General features: G+C 35.0%; 1 protein-coding gene across 1 annotated transcript in view; it reads right to left on the bottom strand.

Moving 5' to 3' along the window:
* Positions 1-18,906, bottom strand: part of GABRA6 (gamma-aminobutyric acid type A receptor subunit alpha6) — a 66,475-nt gene that overhangs the window by 1,826 nt on the left and 45,743 nt on the right. The window lies entirely within an intron of this gene.

The following is an 18,906-nucleotide window of genomic DNA, read 5'->3' as shown; positions in this document are numbered from 1 at the left end:
TATACCCCTCTACTTCCATGTTCTGATGGCAGACAGAGAACCTCAGAACTCCAAACACTATTTATCCATGAAAATGACTCTCATCTCTTGTATGATTTAAGGATAACTTGAGAAACCTTTTAATTTGTTCTCATTTTCTCAAACAAAACTTGTCAGAAGAATGAAGGTGTACTAGTATAGTGATTCTTTAAGCTAAATATTTAATAAATATCTTCCTCCTAAAGTCCTCCTAAACTCATGGTCTGATAAGGTTCTCTCAACAGCCTCTTTTGTGTCCATGATAACATCCTGGAATCATATCCTTGAAGAGGACACATTTATATAATCTATAAAATTACATATTTAGGGCTGGAAGGAATATAAAAAGCCAACTAGTCTAATTCTTTTATTTTACAGAGTTGGAAATTAAGTTCCAGAAAAGTCTAGTGATCTGTTTAAGATTACAAAGAAATTAAATGGCAAAGCCATGATTGTAACTGATATTGATTGATTCTGAATTAAGTATACTTTCCATTGTACCATGTTTCCTCATTGTCAAACCATTAGAAGAATCTGAGAAATAACTGGGATCACAGAGTAAGAGTATTCTTTAAATAAGAATAGAATATAGAGAAATGAAGATATAGAAGAAAGACTGAATTTGAGGAATTAGAGAATATTCTGCTTATTTTCAGGTCATCTTTTAACTGCATCTTAACACAAAATATACCCACTTTCAATAAAAAAGGGGGGGGGGGAACAGCCACAAAGGAAAATGCCTTTAAGTGGATTTTTCAATCTATTTGGTTAAGAAAATAATATTTTCTGTCTCTTTCTCAAGTGTCATAGCCTTCCACTTTCAACCCATTTCTTAATACTATTGAATTAATGGTAACATGTTTAGCTTAATACGCTATTGTGGACCCCTTCCTGACCAGTAGTGGGAGTTTTAATTTGTGTGTATGTTTCATAGAGAGAGAAATACAGGCAGCTCATTTGGGGAAGGGTATCATCGGTCAAAAATTGGGTCTAGGAGGAGAAAGAGGTTAAAAATAGGAAATTATCCACCAATATTTCTGAGTAAGAGAATAAAGTTTGGCCATTCTCCTTCTGATGTTAATAGCCATGAGATAATGACTATTATCTTTTCTCTAAAATGTACTTATGTCCAAACTGGTGTTTATTTGATTCTCTTACTGTATAATTATTAAATTCACCCTTTTTTCCTTTTCTTCTAACTATAAGAGCTAAAATTGCTGAGCAAAAATTGGGTCTTTATTCAATTCAAAGCAAGTTCAGGACTATACTATGTTTCTCCTCTGTTTGGAATCTTTGCCACTGAAGCACATGTCCTCACACTAATAACAAGCATACTACTATACTACCATATAATATACATTTCAGTGAATTATCTAATTTTATCTTCACTGTATTTTAAGTGCTTATAGAAGATCATTGTCTCAACTAAATATATACTAGTACTCTCACAAGGTCTCCACATCATTTATTTCCCTTGATAAATGTAACTCAAGATGAATGGGAATCATTTACATAGAGCTTTGAGATAAAAATTCCAATAGAACAAAATCTTTGCCTCACCCATTTCCTGCATTGTATAGACTGAATTCTATACACTGGCATTCAAGGTCTTCTACAATTTAGGTTATCCTTATCAATTTCTTACCTATTTCTTCCTAAATATATGTACTCATGTTCCCAGAAAATGATAAGCATAATCCATCTCTATATATTTTAGTGAAATGACTTAAATATCCTTAAATGTTGACAAGAAAGACTTATTAAAAAAAAAAAACCTACCCAAATATTTCCTTTTCTCTTTTAGGATGGACAAAGGAAATCTGTTCATCACTTGACCCTAAATAGTATTTTCTGCCTAAATCAATCAATGCCAGAACAAGAATTTTAGAAAACTTCTTTGCTAACATTGTCATTTCATAGATGAAGAAACCAAGCCCTTGAGAAGTTAAATGAATTGCCTTAGTTGAACCTTGCTCTCCTCATGACCAGTCTAGGTTACTCCCCAAGATGCCCAATTCCATATTTGCTTTGTGAGGAATTTGAATGCTGAAGGCTTTTTTTCACAATATGAGTGGCATGGACTAACAATCTGATTCTTTGTGGTTTGGACATTTTCCCACCCATGCTGTGAAAATCTCTGTGGTGTGCTTGTAATTTAGTGCCCATTTCTCAGCACGCTACTTGAGGCTGAGTTTACCTTTCAGCAGGTCTCTCTCACAACACATGTTATACATTATCCTCACTCTCATAAAAAAGACTTATTTACACACTGGCAGCAGAATTGGCACTTTGTTGACTGTGGGGTGTATTTCTCATGTGGCTAGGCCCCATGTCACTCTGGCCTGAAACTCAGCTGCCACTGGATAAGTCGGGCACCTCCCTGAGTGTTGGTTGGTCTATAATAGCAGAAGGTCCTGTAGATTTGGTGACATTTGGACTATAGGTAACAACAGCTATTACAGTTTTTCTCTCTGGACTTTCTTCCTCCTGATGTTTGTCACTTAATTTACTAAAGAGGCTTGGCTGCAATTATGAAAATAGGCTTCCTTGTGAAAGTCGAGATTCTCTTTTCAGGGAAATAACATTTCTCTCTGTAGGTGAGCCTCTGTTCTAAGCATTCTAGTTCACTTTCTTATAACCATTTCCTACACTGCTGACTCTTTTTAAGTTATTCTATCTTTTTCTGCTGTAGTTGGCGAGTCAAATCTTCAGACTTTCCTGGGTGAACTGACTCACACCATTAAGTCTAGACCTTGAAGAAACCAGCTCACATCCTAAAGTTTTTCTTGTAGATCTCCTATATAATTAAAAATATATGGGCACCTTATCTCAATAAGTGAAGGAAAGACTGAAAGTGTCTTGAGGTCAATTACAATTTCATTCTGCTTTTGTATTTCCAGCAGTTAGCAAAATGCTGGAATTTATAAAGAATTTAAGAAATGATTGATTGACTTAAGACCCACATGTTTTGTAGCTAGAGAAACCTTCAAGAAATAAAAACTATGAGAAATGGGTTCAAGTTGCAAAGAGGCAAAATTGGGCTTGATATAAGTATAAGATATTGTCCCTTTGATGTTGGACATTTTGGTTTCTGATAGGGGAAGACGAGACTATTTCTTGAGATAAAATTGATAAAAATCAGATGAGAAGAAACACGGCCTTTTAGATACAATATTGAGAAACAGATTTTCCTTGAGAGTTGATAGAGAAATGTCACTCAGTTAATGTACTGAAAGTAATCACAGAAGAGTAATGACATCAGTTTTGATTGCTACAGGATGTGGTGGCTTATCACCTAATTTTCATGTAACTATTTTTAGATTTTTAAAGGTTTGAAGTGAAAACTGCACATGAAATAACTGTTTTGGTATCATGGTGAGATGATATAAGAACTCCAGCCTTCATACCTAACATTAAGGTAGAATTGCTGAGTTTTCACATCATCAGTGGTAGATGGTGAGTGTTGATTAAGATCCATTCAAGTGTAGCATTAGAAGTTAGAGAAGAAATTATAGGGAAAAAAAAAACATAAAGAGCAAAAAAGAAAAAAAAACAGATAGTTAATACAAACTTAGTCATTTGAGAAAGGTTCTATGAGTCATAGTTTCTGTAGCTCCTGGAAGCTCATTAGAAGAGATCTGAATCCTGCTTTTATAGGAAAAACTATCTGGTCTTAGAGCTATCTAGAAGCTGAGAAAAGGAGAGACTCTCAGGGGTTGCCTCTGTTGTCTTTAGTGTCTTCCCTTCTTTGATAAAGTGAAATAGAATGGAAACAATAGGCTTTAAATTTGTTTTGCTGTTGGAAGGGGCTTGGATTTCCTGAAAGACACGTGGAAAAAGCCGAATCCCCTACTATATACAGATCTGAGGAGTGTGGATGTTGCCTGGCTTGAGAAAATGCTTTGTCACTGAAAAAGCATAACTTTTTTTAGCACACAACCAAGGGTGATTATGTGGCAAAAGGATCTGTCATTTCTTAAATGTCTAAGTCTATGAAAAACAAACAAACAGCTTTGCCCATTGAATGCTTTGACAGTCATATAAAAAAGCATAAAGAAGAAAAGATTTTAGCTAGCATGTAATTAATATTGAGCACTAATCTCTAAAAAGACCAAAATCTTCAAGCTTGCTTTGCAGCAGTATGAATTAACCTAAGTTCAAGAATTTTCCTAGCCATGCATACCTGTCAAGTTTTGGCAAGTGTGTGCATAGTCTCTCCCACTACACTTCACATAGGTAAAATGTCATTTTTTTTATAATTCCTGTTCTTGTCTTCTAATAACTAAATATCATGATTTTTTCCTGCTTCTGCCTTCTATTGATTTTTTTCAAGATTATTCCTTTTTTTCCTCATATGTAAATAAATGTTTTATATTTAAAAGTCAGTGATGTAAGAGTGACTGAGCAAATGGGAAGCACACTGCTGGAGGTTAAGGAGATGCAGTAATAAGAAGGATCAGTAGAACTTAATACACACAGACACACACACACAAACACACACACACACATGTTATCACTAGTACCCTGAAAGAAAGTTTTAATTGTAGTCTTGTAGTTATGACCAGACCTAAAGGTATTAGGATTTATTCAGGTAAGTAAGCCAACATATCTGGAGGTGTTTTGTTAGGTATCATAATGGTGAGCTACCCTTCTAAATGGGTAGGTTTGGCAGTATACAGGTAAAAAAAGGGGAGAAAATTCCTTAAAATTAAAACTCTTTAATAAAAATAGACAGACCTTGAATATAATAGGATTCTTTCCATGTAAATATCCATTAAAGGGCTCCTAAAATATATTGTAAAGGCAATTCTTTTTGAAGTATTTGTGGGAATATATAGTCACTGGGGTCCAATGCTTCTACAATAATTTGGTCAAAACCCTACTTCTGGATAAAGAAACCACTGTTATCATTTAATAGCTAATATGAGATTTTAATAAATTTGACCAAGCTTACATTGTTTTCTGCATAGAGAGCCCAGAGTTCCATGACAGATAAGAATACCAAACTACAGTGAGATTTATTTGACCTAATACTACTACTGCAATAACTGGGGTAGAATGACAGAAATGCTAACAAGTGCTTCTGAGAATAACAAAATGTTAGACTAAGCATAGTTATAAGTTTAACTACTGTCTCTTTCCATATAGAACATCTGTATAAAAGCCAATAAGTTGATACAAAATTGAAGAAACTCTGCTATTCCCATTTGTACATTGTTTTTCTTTATATTAAGTCATTCAGTTATATCCAACTTTTCATGATACCATTGACAATAGCATGCTAATATTGCTCATGAGTTTTCTTGGTAAAGTTATTGGAGTGGTTTGCCATTTCCTTCTCAAGTGGATTAAGGCAAACAGAGGTGAAGTGACTTATCCTGGATCATACAACTAAGGCAAAATTTTAAATCAGATCTTCCTAACTCTAGGCTTAGAATTCTGTCCCATGTGTTACCTAGTTATTACTACATGTGTGAAAATAACAGAAATAAAGAAGGCATATACTGTGGGCTCAAATTTTTCATTTGATCATACATGTAAAACCCAGTGGAATTGCTCATAGGCTATAGGAGTGGGAGGGAGGAGGAGAGGGAAGAAAGAACATGAATCATGTAACTGGAAAAATATTTTAAATAAAATAAAGTTAAAAAATAAAAAATTATAATTTTTATTTGAGAGTTGAGAAAATAAATTGTTTCAAGTGAGTTCACAATATTTTAAGAGCTACAAGAAACATTAGTGCCTGGGAAATATGACTGTCTATCTTCCAGTGTCCCTGATGAACATAAATAGACAAAGATGATATCTATGATTTATATGCCTTATTAACATTAAAAATCATTCTAGATTCAATAAGCTTGAATTTAAAAATTCTAAGATATTATCTGTGTAATCTTGGATGATTCTTTGCCTTTCATTTACTTCATCTCTAAAATAATAGGACCAAGACTATGAAATCTATAAAGTCCTTTTCAAAGCTAGACCTTTGATAGTATTCTCTCACATAAAGAAGTAGAAAATTGAGTAAAATTCTCCAAATTAAGTTGAATATATTTCTAGCACATGGCTAATCTATCTGAGATGGAGTCCTTCAATAAGGAGCATTTGGAAACCTGCTTCTATGATACTAAGGAACTGCTTTAGGCTAGGTGCATAGATGAACATTCAGTACTTTGGGTTCATGGAGCATTCAAAAATGTATTTCAGATTTGACTATTTCTTCTTTCCAATTCTTCACATAATTGTCTTCAGTTTGCTCTGGTGGTGAAATAATATCAAAAGATAATGGAATCTTGGAGTTAGGATCCACTAAATATGGTGTTACAAAAGTTAGGTCAATATTGATGTCCCAAGGAATAAGAAATAATATTTAAGAAGTATCTTGGAGACTCCAGAAAAAAATTTTATTGGACAGCTTTGCTGAATCTGAACATGGTATTGGTTTGACCAGTTTTATATAGAATTTGAGACAAAGTATGAAGGTATAGAGGAGAATATGATTTAAAGGTAATGGGGAGGTGGTAAATACTTATTGCTGTTTGTTTTTATTATATTTTTGATTTTTAAAAAAATTTCCTTTGCAAAAATGAATTGATTTTAAAAGTCATTAAAGGGAAATAAATTGATCTAGTTACTGATTTCCTAATGAATGGGAAAAGAACAATCAGGGTCTTGAATGATTGGCATTAAACAGACAAGATCTCTCTACCTTTAACTTCTCAGATAAGCAACCCAGATCCTGGAAAAGTGGGGTCAGAGTATACACATTAAAAAAGTAAGCATAATAATTTATACTCTATGATTTCCTTTCAGAGGAAACAAGTGCTTTTTTTTCTTTTTAAGCATCATAAATTTAGTTAACTGTTAAAAAGAGCCCAAGAATTATATACTACTCAGAAGTCTTATGCCTGCATGTTTTAGAATCAAATCTGAGTATTTCCAAGGCAGAAGAACAGCAATGGCTTGGAAATTGCAGCTGAGTGACTTGCCCAGGGTCATACAACTAGAAAGTGTTTGAATTCAGATTGGAACCCAGGACCTCACATTTCCCCTGAACCATTTAGGTGTTCCCTATTTTATTTTTTGAATGCTCTCTTAAGGAGGGTAATCTAGAAAACACTGGAAGTTATAAGTATCAAAAGACAAATAAATCACAAAAATTTGATTTGACTTAATAGACAGGAAAATATGGTTATTATTATGGAAGGTACATGATCATCTATTTTTTCAGATAATCAACTCATTTGAACAAAGATTAAAAGAAATATATTAAAAAGAGACATAGTCCATGATAACAGCATCTATAACCAATCTTTTTAGCTAAGCTACCAGCTTTGAAAAGTAGAAATACATTGATTCTGATTAATACCAATTTTAGCCAAGTTTAAGCAATGAAGAACATTCACTATAATAAAGAAGCAGAAGAAACTAGAAAGTACTTCAGTTATCAAACACTCTATCTCCTTACCAAATGGAGAAACAAGAGTATTAGACCTTACCAACTAATGTACAAAAGATTCCTGAGGGAATCCAGATGATGAAGAAGGTACACAGACCCATCTGATTTCTTCCAAATTACTCTCCAAAAAGCTGTAATATATTACCTCAAAATGAATTCTGGAGCAGCATAACTCACAAAAAAAAGGTGAAGTATTTTTTCAACTCAAAAGAACTTAGAAAGTCAGCAGGAGAGTTGTAGTACACTAGGGTTAAGAAGGTACTAAGCACAGCAAAATGGTAAGGGAATTAATACAACTGCACAGAAAGAGATTAGAGGGATCCCTTTGCTAGTTCCAGGTCCAAGATACTTGATGCATTTCCCAAATGCAAGGTGTATCCCTGCAGCACAGCAGGGTGAGAAGGAAAAGCAGAATATACCAGCACTTGAAGCCAGAAGCTAGTGGGAAACCTTGCTCTGAGTTCCAAGAGCTTAAAGAGTGCCTGAGGTTACTCAAAGATCAAAGCACAGGCCTGGAGAGTATTAAAAACATATCTCCTTATATCATATAACTTTGGATGAAAGTAGATAGATCCCTCATGCCAGCTCTACAGGCAGTTGCACAAAGAAGCCACAGTTCCAGAGCCCAACTTTTAACAGTATTTTTAAAACTAAACTAAAATAAAAAACAACAAATTTAGCAAACAACAAAAAAGGAAAATAAAAAGTTGTTTTGATGATAGGATAGGCTCAAACTCAGAAGACAACAAAGTCAGTAGTGATGAATCAAAATCCTCCAAGAAAAATATGAATTAATCTCAAGTCCAGAAAGAATTAATGGAGGAATTCAAAGAGCATTTTAAAAATCAAATAAGAGAGGTAAAAGAGAAATTAGGGAAAAAAGAGAATAATACAGGAAAATGATGAAAAAATAGCCAACTGCTTGGTAAAGGAGGCATGAAAAAAGAATGATGAAATTAATACTTTGAAAAACAGAATAGGCCAATTGGCAAAAGTGGCATAAACATCCAAAGAGAAGAACTCTTTTAAAAATCAGAATTGGCCAAATGGCAAAAGATATACAAAAATGTACTAAAGAGAAAAACTTCTTTGAAAGACAGAACAGGTCTTTTGGAAAAGGAGCTACAAAAATTCAATGCAGAAAGGAAATCTTTACAAAATAAAATTGACCAAAGGGGAAAGAAAATACAAAAACTCACTCAAAAGAAATCATGCCTTCAAAATTATAATCATGCAAGTAGAAGCTCATGACTGCAGAAGTCTTCGAGAAATAATCAAAGTCAAAAGAATGAAAAAATAGAAGAACATGTGAAATAACTTATGGAAAAATTAGCTTACCTGAGAAGTAAATATAGGAGATATCTTCTAAGAATTATTGGACTACCAGAAAGTCATGATCAAAAAAAGAGATTAGACATCATCTTTCAAGAAATTATCAAGGGAAATTAATGTGATATTGTAGAAGTACAAAAATAGAAACTGAAAGAATTCATCCACCAACTCCTGAAAGAGATCCCAAAAGGATAACTCATAGAAATAAATATTTAACCAAATTCCAAAACTCCTAGGTGAAAGAAAAAAATACTGAAAGGAGTAATAAATTAACAATTCAAATATCATGGAGTTCTAGTTAGGACAACACAAGATTTAGCAGCTTCTACATGAAGGTATTGAAAGATCTAGAATATAATATTTCAGAGTGTAAAGGAAGTAGAATTTCAATATAGAATAACTTAGCCATCAAAACTGAGCATAATCCTTCATGGAAAAATATGGGCATTCAATGAAATGGAGGACTTTTAAACTTTAATAATGAAAAGACAAGTGCTGAACAGAAAATTTGACTCTCAAATATAAGACTCAAGAGAATCATAAAAAGGTAAACAGGAAGAAGAAATCAAAAGATATTCAATAAGGTTAAACTATGTACATCCCTACATTGAAAGATGATTTTTGTGACACCAAAATAGCCTTGTCATTATTAGGGCAGTAAGCAATAGACATAGTCTGAGAATGAAAGTGTGAATTGAATATTATGCAATGATATAAAAAATAAAATTAAGGCATGAGAAAGAGAAATTAATTTGGGAGGACAGGGAAAGGAAAAATAGCATGGGATAAATTATTGTATGAAAAACAAGGTATGAAAGAGCATTCACAGTTGAAGGAAAAATGGGGGGGTGAAGGGAGGAGAGCATGTGAACCTTACACTCATCAGAATTGACTCAATGAAGGAAGAATATATACAATAAATTAGGTATAGAAGGCTATCTTACTCTACAGTAAAGTAGGAGGGGATGGGGATAAGAGAATGAGGATGTGGCTGATAGAAAAGAGAGCGAATTTGGGGAAATTGTCAGAAGCTAAACAGGAGCAAATAGGATGGAAAGTTATATATAGTAAGCCCAATAGTGAAAAAATACTAGTTTCTATAATAAAAACTTCATTTCTCAAACAGAGAAATAGATATATATGGTCAGAGGATATGAACAGGCAGTTCCCAGACAAAATAATTAAATCTCTCTATAGTCTTGCAAAAGTATTCTGTCACTATATTATATAGAGAAATACAAATAACAACAAATTAAAACAAAAATTGGAGGGGATGTGGAAATCTGGGACATGAATTGTGAAAAGATTCATTCAGGAGAGCAATTTGGACTTTTGTCCAAATGACTACAAAAGAGCACATACCCTTTGACCTAGTAACACCATCATTAGTTTTATATTCCAAGAGATTAAAAAATTAATATAGGGAGAGGAACTTTTATGCACCAAAATATTTAAGGCAACTCTTTTTAGGAAGGCAATGATTTGGAAAGCAATGGGATACCCATCAACTGGGTTATGGCTAATAAGTTATAGTATTTGATTATAATGAAATTCTATTGTGCTATAAGAAATGACAAGTTCAGAATAACCTGTAAAGATATGAACTGAAACAGAGTGAAGTAAGCAAAACAAGGGGAACATTGCCCAGTGACATAAACATTTTACAATGAATAACTGTGAATAACAGCTATTCTCAGCAATACAATGATCCAAAACTATCCGAAAGCACTCATGATTAAAAAAAAATGCAATCTACTTCTGAGAGAAAAAAAAAAAACTGAGCCTGAATCTAGACCAAAGCAAACTTTTTTCACACTCAACTTTATTTGCTTTCTGTGTTTTCTTCCACAAAAGGATTAATATGAAAAAAAAAATGTTTTATACGATTGCCCCATGTAAAATCTCTATATGAGATTGCTTATGATTTTCAAGAGGGGAAGGATTTAGAGAATTTGAGACTCAATATTCTTGAAAAAAAGGTTGGAAACTGTTTTTAAATGTGATTGGAGGAAAATAAAATGAAAAATCAATCCAAAAATTCCAGAAGATAATTTAAAAAATTAAAATATTACCTCACAAAATAGAAAAAAAAAACAATGGAGGCAAAAAAACCCCAATTATTTAAAATACTTCATTTAAGGTCCAACTAAATCAAATCATTCTAAGAGTAATAGAAATGAAAGGCAACTAATGAGCATAAAATGTAAATTTAAAAAACAGTTCTTTGAAAGTTTCTTTTGGAATTACATTCTCATTAATAATATCATTAAGAGCTTTGCATTTGGCTTTTTAACCACCTTATTTACCATATGAGAGAGTGACATGACTTTCAAATATATCAACTCCAGTCGATGGAAAAGAAGCTCCTTGAGGAAAGAGGTTGTATGTTTTTCTTTGTATGCCCATTATTGAGTATCTAGTATGAAGTTAATAAATATTTGTTGAAATAGGAGAGAAACCTGAATTTGACCAAATATACACAGATAAACTTCTGTTATAAAAATACAAAATTTTATAGTCACCTAAAGCTAGATTTTCAAGATATCTTAAAGAATTATTATAAAAATCACAAATGTTATTGTTACCAAATAAAGGTCACTGAGATAGCAGTATCTATTTACATGAACCAGGACAGACTGGAAGTGCTTAGGTCAAAGGGCAAAATAGGGAAACCAAGTCTCTCTATATTGTAGTTTAGAAGTTTCCCTTTTATAGGTAGGTCCTCAATAATATGGACTACACTTTCATTTTCAACAGCCAAGATAAGAAAGAAAACAGAAAACTGGGTTGTTGTTGCTTTAGGGAGGGGTTATTTTTTGTTTTTTTACAGTAAGCATCTCTAACAAAGACAACATTTCTCAAGTATAGAAAGAATTGAGTTAAATGTATAAGAATATAAATCTATCAAGAAGTTGCATACTGGGAGCTAAGATGAAGGAGTAATGAAGCCTCTGCTCTCCTGACCCCTCTACACTTGCAGGAAAAGGAAATTAATTGACTCAAGCCAAAGGAAACTAGGAGGAATACATCTCAATAGTATGAGAAGAGAAAGTGGCCCAGGTAATACAGAATTTTTGGGAACTAACAAAAAGTGGACTAGTCAAATGTGCTGCTACATGTTGCCAGAGGCAACAAAGTTTGAGCATGAAAGAGCCTAGTCTGAGGTACTCGTCAAGGGTAAGGAAGGCAGAAAGGGCACAGAACCAAAACACTTCCACAAGGCCTAAGAAAATGAAACAGCAGAATTGGGGACCAGCTCATCCTGTGAATCTTGAAATTTCTCAGACTTGTGAATGTTAAAAATTTCCACATTGGGGAATTCTCAATTGGAACAATTCCCTACTGGGAACATTCCACATTTTGAATGTGAGAATTCTACTTGGATCAGAAATGGGAGGACCCCTACTCCACCCTTACTTAAAGACTGCTTTAGGGGAAAAAACTCCTTGCTAAACAATGAGGGTACTTGGGCCCATACTTATAGAGAGGCAAAAAGTTCTTTAAGCCATGCCTACTTTTAGAAGTAATACAAAGGGGTGCTAAGTACCTATTAAAGGTCAGGCAACTTGTAAACTTGCCAGGAGCAAAGAGGTGAAAACTTATTCAGAAGTTTTTTTCTGGTTCAAACTTACTAAAGGGATTAGTCGACCCAGCAGTGTTTTTAGATTGGGTTGTCCTTTGGAAAACGTCTATTATGATTGGTAGATGGAAGAACTTAGGGGAGTTGACATAGGAGAAAACCCCCTATATAAGAAAAAGCAGAATCTCTTAAGAGGATTGCTTGAGAAAATCCTTTTGGAGAGAAGATCTCTTGAGAGAGGCTCTGGAGAAGAGAAGCTCTTGGAGGACAATCGCTAAGGAGGTCTCACTGGAGCTCCTCTGAGGGGACTCTGTCCCTCTGGAGGCTCTGGAGAGAAGCCCTTTGAAACAGTCTCTGGCTGGATCTCTCTTTGAGGAGGACTCTGGCTGGAACTCTCTCTGGTGAAGTCAGCTGAGGTGGAGCTGGCCTGGTGTCACTAGAATCCTTGCTTAGACAGACCTTGTGTTGAGTGATAAAAGACTGACTGATTCTCTCTCTCTTAAGATTCAGGTCTAGGCCATGTTGGCTTAAGGCCCTTCATACTTATACTTTTTTTTCTCTCTCTCTCTTTTTCTTTGATTACTCATTGTATTATTAATTAAATTCACTATAAAAACCAGTTGATTTGGGCATATTTATGATTGGGAATATATTCCCTGGCGACCAACTTATATTTGATTTAAAAAGCCAAGACACTGTAGTGAAACATATTTTCTGTGGTCAAATTTACTCACCCAGTCTTATATCTAATTCAATTTATATCTTTCACTATTTTAACTCTTACAGCTTATGACCCCAACTCTTTTAACTGCCACAGTTTATGGCAGACAACTATTTTAAATATAAGAGTTTAAAACATCAATGATTTTAATTATTACAGTTTATGGCAATCAACTATTTTAAATGTTACAATCCTACACCATTTACCATGGGTAATAAATGTGGAGAGGGCATGAAACCAATGTACTTCCATGTGACCTGAGGGAAAGAACAGGGGCAGAACAGGGGCCTGACACAGTCTAACCCACTAAATAAGCATAATGAAGGCAGAAAGTGCTCAAAACCAATGCATTCCCACATATCCTGTTGCAGGGAAGTGGTAATGTACCTGAGATAATGAAGCAAGAAAATGGAAGACCAGCTCAGCCTAAACAACATGATAGCAAAAGTGGAGTGGTCAGTGAAACCAACACACCCTCTTGTGGTGTATGACATAAATGTTGGAGAGTGTCTGAGGCAAGGAAGCAGCAGTGTGAAGACCAGAGCAGACCATGAGACAACAGGGGAACTGTCAGTATAGGGAGTGGAATCTAGCTGGACAAAATATCTATAAGCCTCCACATATAAGCCAGCAGGGTCACCCCCTCAATAAACACATTGTATAAAATAAAGCAAGCCAGGCCTACCCTAAACAATAGAGAAAAGTTCTCTGAAATCTTGAAATAGTGCTCCCTCTATCACAGGAGAAGAGAAGAACTTTAATAGCTAGACATCACAATGGGGAAAAAAATAACTAGGAAAAGTGAGTTAAAGACAAAGAAAAATCTTGACCTCAAGAAGTTATTTTAGTGACAGAGAAGACCAAAATTCAAAATCAGAAGTGGATAAGTATACCAAAAAGGAAGTATGGGAAGCCTCAAAAGAGAGTCCAGCCCCAAAAGAAACCCTGGAAGAAATTGAAAAGAAGTTAAAAAATTAAATAATAAGAGCATTGACAGAAAACCTCAACAGCTGATGGGTGGTGGTGGTGAATTAGTGAAGAAATTAACTCTAGAGGTGGAGTTAAGATGGCAGCCTAGAAGGAGAATTTCAGACCTCTGAATACCCTTCCTTACTGATCACAAGCTGAATGATCCCAGGGGACTGAAAATCAAACCTAACAACAAGACAGAGCCAAGGACCCTCCTGCTGGACTCAATTCAAAAGGTACACCCCTCCCCCCAAAGCCAGAAACTGAGAACACTCAGGTTAAAGGGGAAGGCAGAAGGAAGGTCCCAGGACCCCTCCCTTTGCCCACCCAGAGCACTGAGACTTCAGTGGCATGGGGAACCTCAGGGTGGGAAAAGGTGCTCGTCTGGAGGGTATACCTTGCAGGAAGGGCTGTGCCAAGCTCAGAGCATCGAATATAGATGGAGCGGAAGGAGCTAGAGAGGGAGCATAGAGCTGTCAGCCTGGCCAGAGCTGTGGAGATCCCCCATTTTTGCTCTAGTCTTCTAGGAGGTTTTGGCTTCAGAGCACATCCAGACCAACCCAGCTGAACTTAATCCCATCAAAAGTTTTCAGAACTCAGAGAAGCCCAGGATCCACACCCATCCCTCATTGACTGTTGGACTTTAATCCAATCAAAAGCCCCCAGAGGACAGGGTAGCTCAGCCTTCAACAGCAGCAGGAAACTGTGGATGGGCAAAGGTGCTGATCTGGAAGGTGTACCTTGTGGGCAGGACTGTGCCAAGCTCAGAGCATCAAATACAGATGGCAGGGAAGGAGCTAGAGAGGGAGCATAAACCTGGCAGCCTGGCCAGAGCTGTGGAGATCCTCCATATTTGCTCCAGCCTTCCAAGAGGTGTTGGCCTCAGAGCACACCCAGACCAACTCAGCTGAACTTAACCACATCAAAAGTCTCCAGAACAAAGGGAAGCCCAGGCTCCACACTCCTCCCTCATTGACTGCTGGACTTTAATCCAATCAAAAGCCTCCAGAGTACAGGGAAGCTCAAACCCCCAACAACCCTCCCCCAGAGACTTCACCTAGAGATCTTCTATTAAAGCTCCAAGAGGGGAGACTGACAGAAGCCCCAAAAACCAAAAAAAATGAGAGGAGCAAGAGAACAGACAAATACTGTGAGAAAAGAAGGGGGTGAATATGAATCAACAATAGAAAATGAAAGAATTAGAATAGACAGCTTCTATACAGTGAATGGAATAAAGGGGAAGGAATCAGCAAAAGATAAATAAGAAATCCCAGCAAATTGGATACAGGCTGTGGAAGAACTCAAAATGCAATTCAAAACACAATTAAGAGAGGCTGAAGACAATTGGGAAAAGAATCTAACTAATATAAGTCATCTGGAAACAGAAAATAGTGTCTTGAAAGCCAAAATCAACCAGCTTGAAAATAAGGCAAAGGAGATGAAACATGAGGCAAAGAAGATGAAAGATGACCTCCATAGAAAATCAGACCAGAAAGAGAAGGATGACCAAAAAGTCAGGGATGAAATCCAGTCTTTAAGAATCATCATACAACAACTAGAATTAAGTGACCTCACAAGGCAGCAGGACACACACACACACACACACACACACACACACACAAAAGAATGAAAAAATGAGGAAAATATGAAGCATCTCATTCACAACACAGAGGATTTAGAAAATCTTTCAAGGAGAGACTATTTAAGAATCATTGGTCTACCAAAAGACCATGACAAAAGAAAAAGCCTGGACACAATACTACAGGAAATTATTCAAGAAAACTGCCCCAATATTCTAGAACAAGAGGGAAAAGTGGAGATTGAAAGAATCCACAGACCACCTCCTGTACTTAATCCCCAAATGACAAGACCCAGGAATGTTATAGTCAAATTCAAGAACTATCAGACCAAAGAAAAGATATTACAAGCTGCCAAGGAGAAGTTATTCAGATACCATGGAACCACAATGAGTATAATAGAGGATCTGGCTGCATCCACACTGAAGGACTGAAAGGCATGGAATATGATATTCTGGAAAGCAAGGGAAATAGGTTTACATCCAAGAATCAACTACCCAGCAAGACTGATAATATTCTTATAGAGGAAATATGGCCATTCAACAAAATAGAATAATTCCAAATATTTGCAAAGAAAATTCTAGAACTGAACAGATAATTTGCTGTCCAAGCATAAAACTCAAGAGAATCATCAAAAGGTAATTAAAAAAGAGGGGAAAAAGAAAAACAAAACAAAACAAAAGTTTAAGATACTCAATAAGTTAAAATGATATGTATTCCTATAAGAAAACAGGTCATTTGTAACTCTTAAAAACTTTTTCTATCACCTGGGCAGCTAGAAGAATTACACTTAGAGGGAACAGTGACAAACTGTATAGGATGAAAGGAAAAGGCAGAAATGGGTATATAGATATATGCAGGCATAAATATATGTATATATGTATATATATATATACATGTGTACGAATATACATATATATATATATACAACTAGAGCTAAAAAAGAGATTAATACTAAAAATGGGAAAAGAAACAAAAGGGGGTAAATTTGTATGTCACAAAGAAGCTCAAGGTGGGAGAGGGGAGAACATCAATGCACTGTAAGGGTAAAGAGTCTGGAGATAGGAACTACTCAACTCTTCGGTGCTTTGAAATTGACCCAAAGAGGGAAGAACAATCCAATCCATTGTGGTAGAGAATAGATTTGTGCCTTATAGGGGAGAAGAAGGGTAATAAACAGACTTGTGGGGAAGGAAGCAGTACAAGGGAGTGAGAGAGTGGGGGGGTAAGTAATTTTAGAAAGATTACAAGGAAAATAAGGAGGGTAATAAGAAGGGAGGGGTAGAAAGAGAAGTAAAATAAGGGTTGGATCTAGGGGAATTGATTGAAAACAAACATTGGTATAGAATGAAATAGTGAAAGAAGAAAAGGCAGGACCAGGAGTAGAAATCAAAATGCTGGGAAATACACAGGTAGTAATCATAACTCTGAATGTGAATGGAATGAACTCCCCAATAAAATGCAAGCAGATGGCACAGTGGATTAGAATCCAAAACCCTACCATATGCTATTTACAAGAAATACACATGCAGAAGGTAGATACTCATAGGGTGAAAGTAAGAGGATGGAGCCAAATCTATTCGGCATCCACTGATAAAAAGAAGGCAGGAGTCACAATCATGATATCAGACAAAGCCAAAGTAAAAATAAATCTAGTTAAAAGAAATATGGAAGGTAATTAAATCCTGATAAAAGGCAGTATAGACAACGAGGAAATATCCATAATTAACGTGTATGCACCAAATGGTATAGCATCCAAATTTCTATAGGAGAAACTAGTGGAGCTCAAGGATGAAATAGATAGAAAAACTAAACTAGTGGGTGAACATTCCTCTATCAGAACCAGATAAATGAAACAAAAAATAAATCAGAAGGAGATAAGAGAAGTAAATGAAATCTTGGAAAAATTAGAGTTAGTAGACATGTGGAGAAAAATAAATAGGGACAAAAAGGAATATACCTTTTTTTCAGCAGCATATGGTACAGTCACAAAAGTTGACCATGTATTAAGGCATAAAAACAAGGCAAACAAGTGAAAAAGAGAAGAAGTAATAAATGCAAACTTCTCAGATCACAATGAAATGAAAATAATAATTAGTAAGGGTACATGAAAAGTTAAATAAAAAATTAATTGGAAATTAAACAATATGATTCTCCAAAACTGGTTAGTTAAAGAACAAATCATAGAAACAATTAATACTGTCATTGAAGAAAATGACAATGATGAGACATCCTTTCAAAACTTATGGGATGCAGCCAAAGCAGTACTCAGGGGGAAATTAATATCCTTGAGTTCATATATTAACAAATTAATAAGGGCAGAGGTCAATAAATTGGGCATGCAAATTAAAAACCTAAAAAGCTAACAAATTAAAAATCCTCAGATGAAGAATAAATTAGAGATCCAAAAAAAGGAGATATTAATAAAATTGAAAGTCGAAGAACTATTGATTTATTAATTAAGCCTAAAAGCTGGTACTTTGAAAAAACAAATAAAATAGACAAAGTACAAATCAGTCTAATTAAAAAAAAGGAAAAAAAAATAACAAATTGACAGTATCCAAGATGAAAAGGGAGACCTCACCTCAAAGGAAGAGGAAATTAAGGCAATAATTAAAAACTACTTTGATCAATTATATGGCAACAAATATGGCAATATAGGTGATATGGATGAATACTTACAAAAATATAAATCACCTAGACCAAGAGAGGAAGAAATAGATTATCTAAACAACCCCATATCAGAAATAAAAATTGAAAAAGCCATCAAAGAACTACCTAAGAAAAAATCCCCAGGACCAGATGGATTCACAAATGAATTCTATCAAACATTCAAAGAACAACTAATCCCAATACTATACAAACTATTTGAAAGAATAATAAAAGAAGAGTTCTACCATATTCATTTCATGACACAAACATAGTACTGATCCTAAAGCCAGGAAGGTAAAAAACAGAGAAAGAAAACTATATACCAATCTGCTTATATAGATGCAAAATTCTTAAGTAGTATACTAGCAAAAAGACTCCAGCAAGTGATCATGAGGGTTATTCACTATGACCAGGTAGGATTCATATCAGGAATGCAAGGATGGTTCAATATTAGGAAAACCATCCATATAATTGACCATATTAACAAGGAAACTGACAAAAATCATATTATTATCTCAATAGATGCAGAAAAAGCCTTTGATAAAATACAACACCCATTCCTATTGAAAACACTAGAAAGTATAGGAATATAAGGACC

Source organism: Monodelphis domestica, chromosome 1, assembly GCF_027887165.1.
Source record: "Monodelphis domestica isolate mMonDom1 chromosome 1, mMonDom1.pri, whole genome shotgun sequence".
NCBI classification, from domain to species: domain Eukaryota; kingdom Metazoa; phylum Chordata; class Mammalia; order Didelphimorphia; family Didelphidae; genus Monodelphis; species Monodelphis domestica.
Note: the sequence above shows the minus strand (reverse complement) of the source record. Positions and strands in the feature narration are given on the sequence as shown.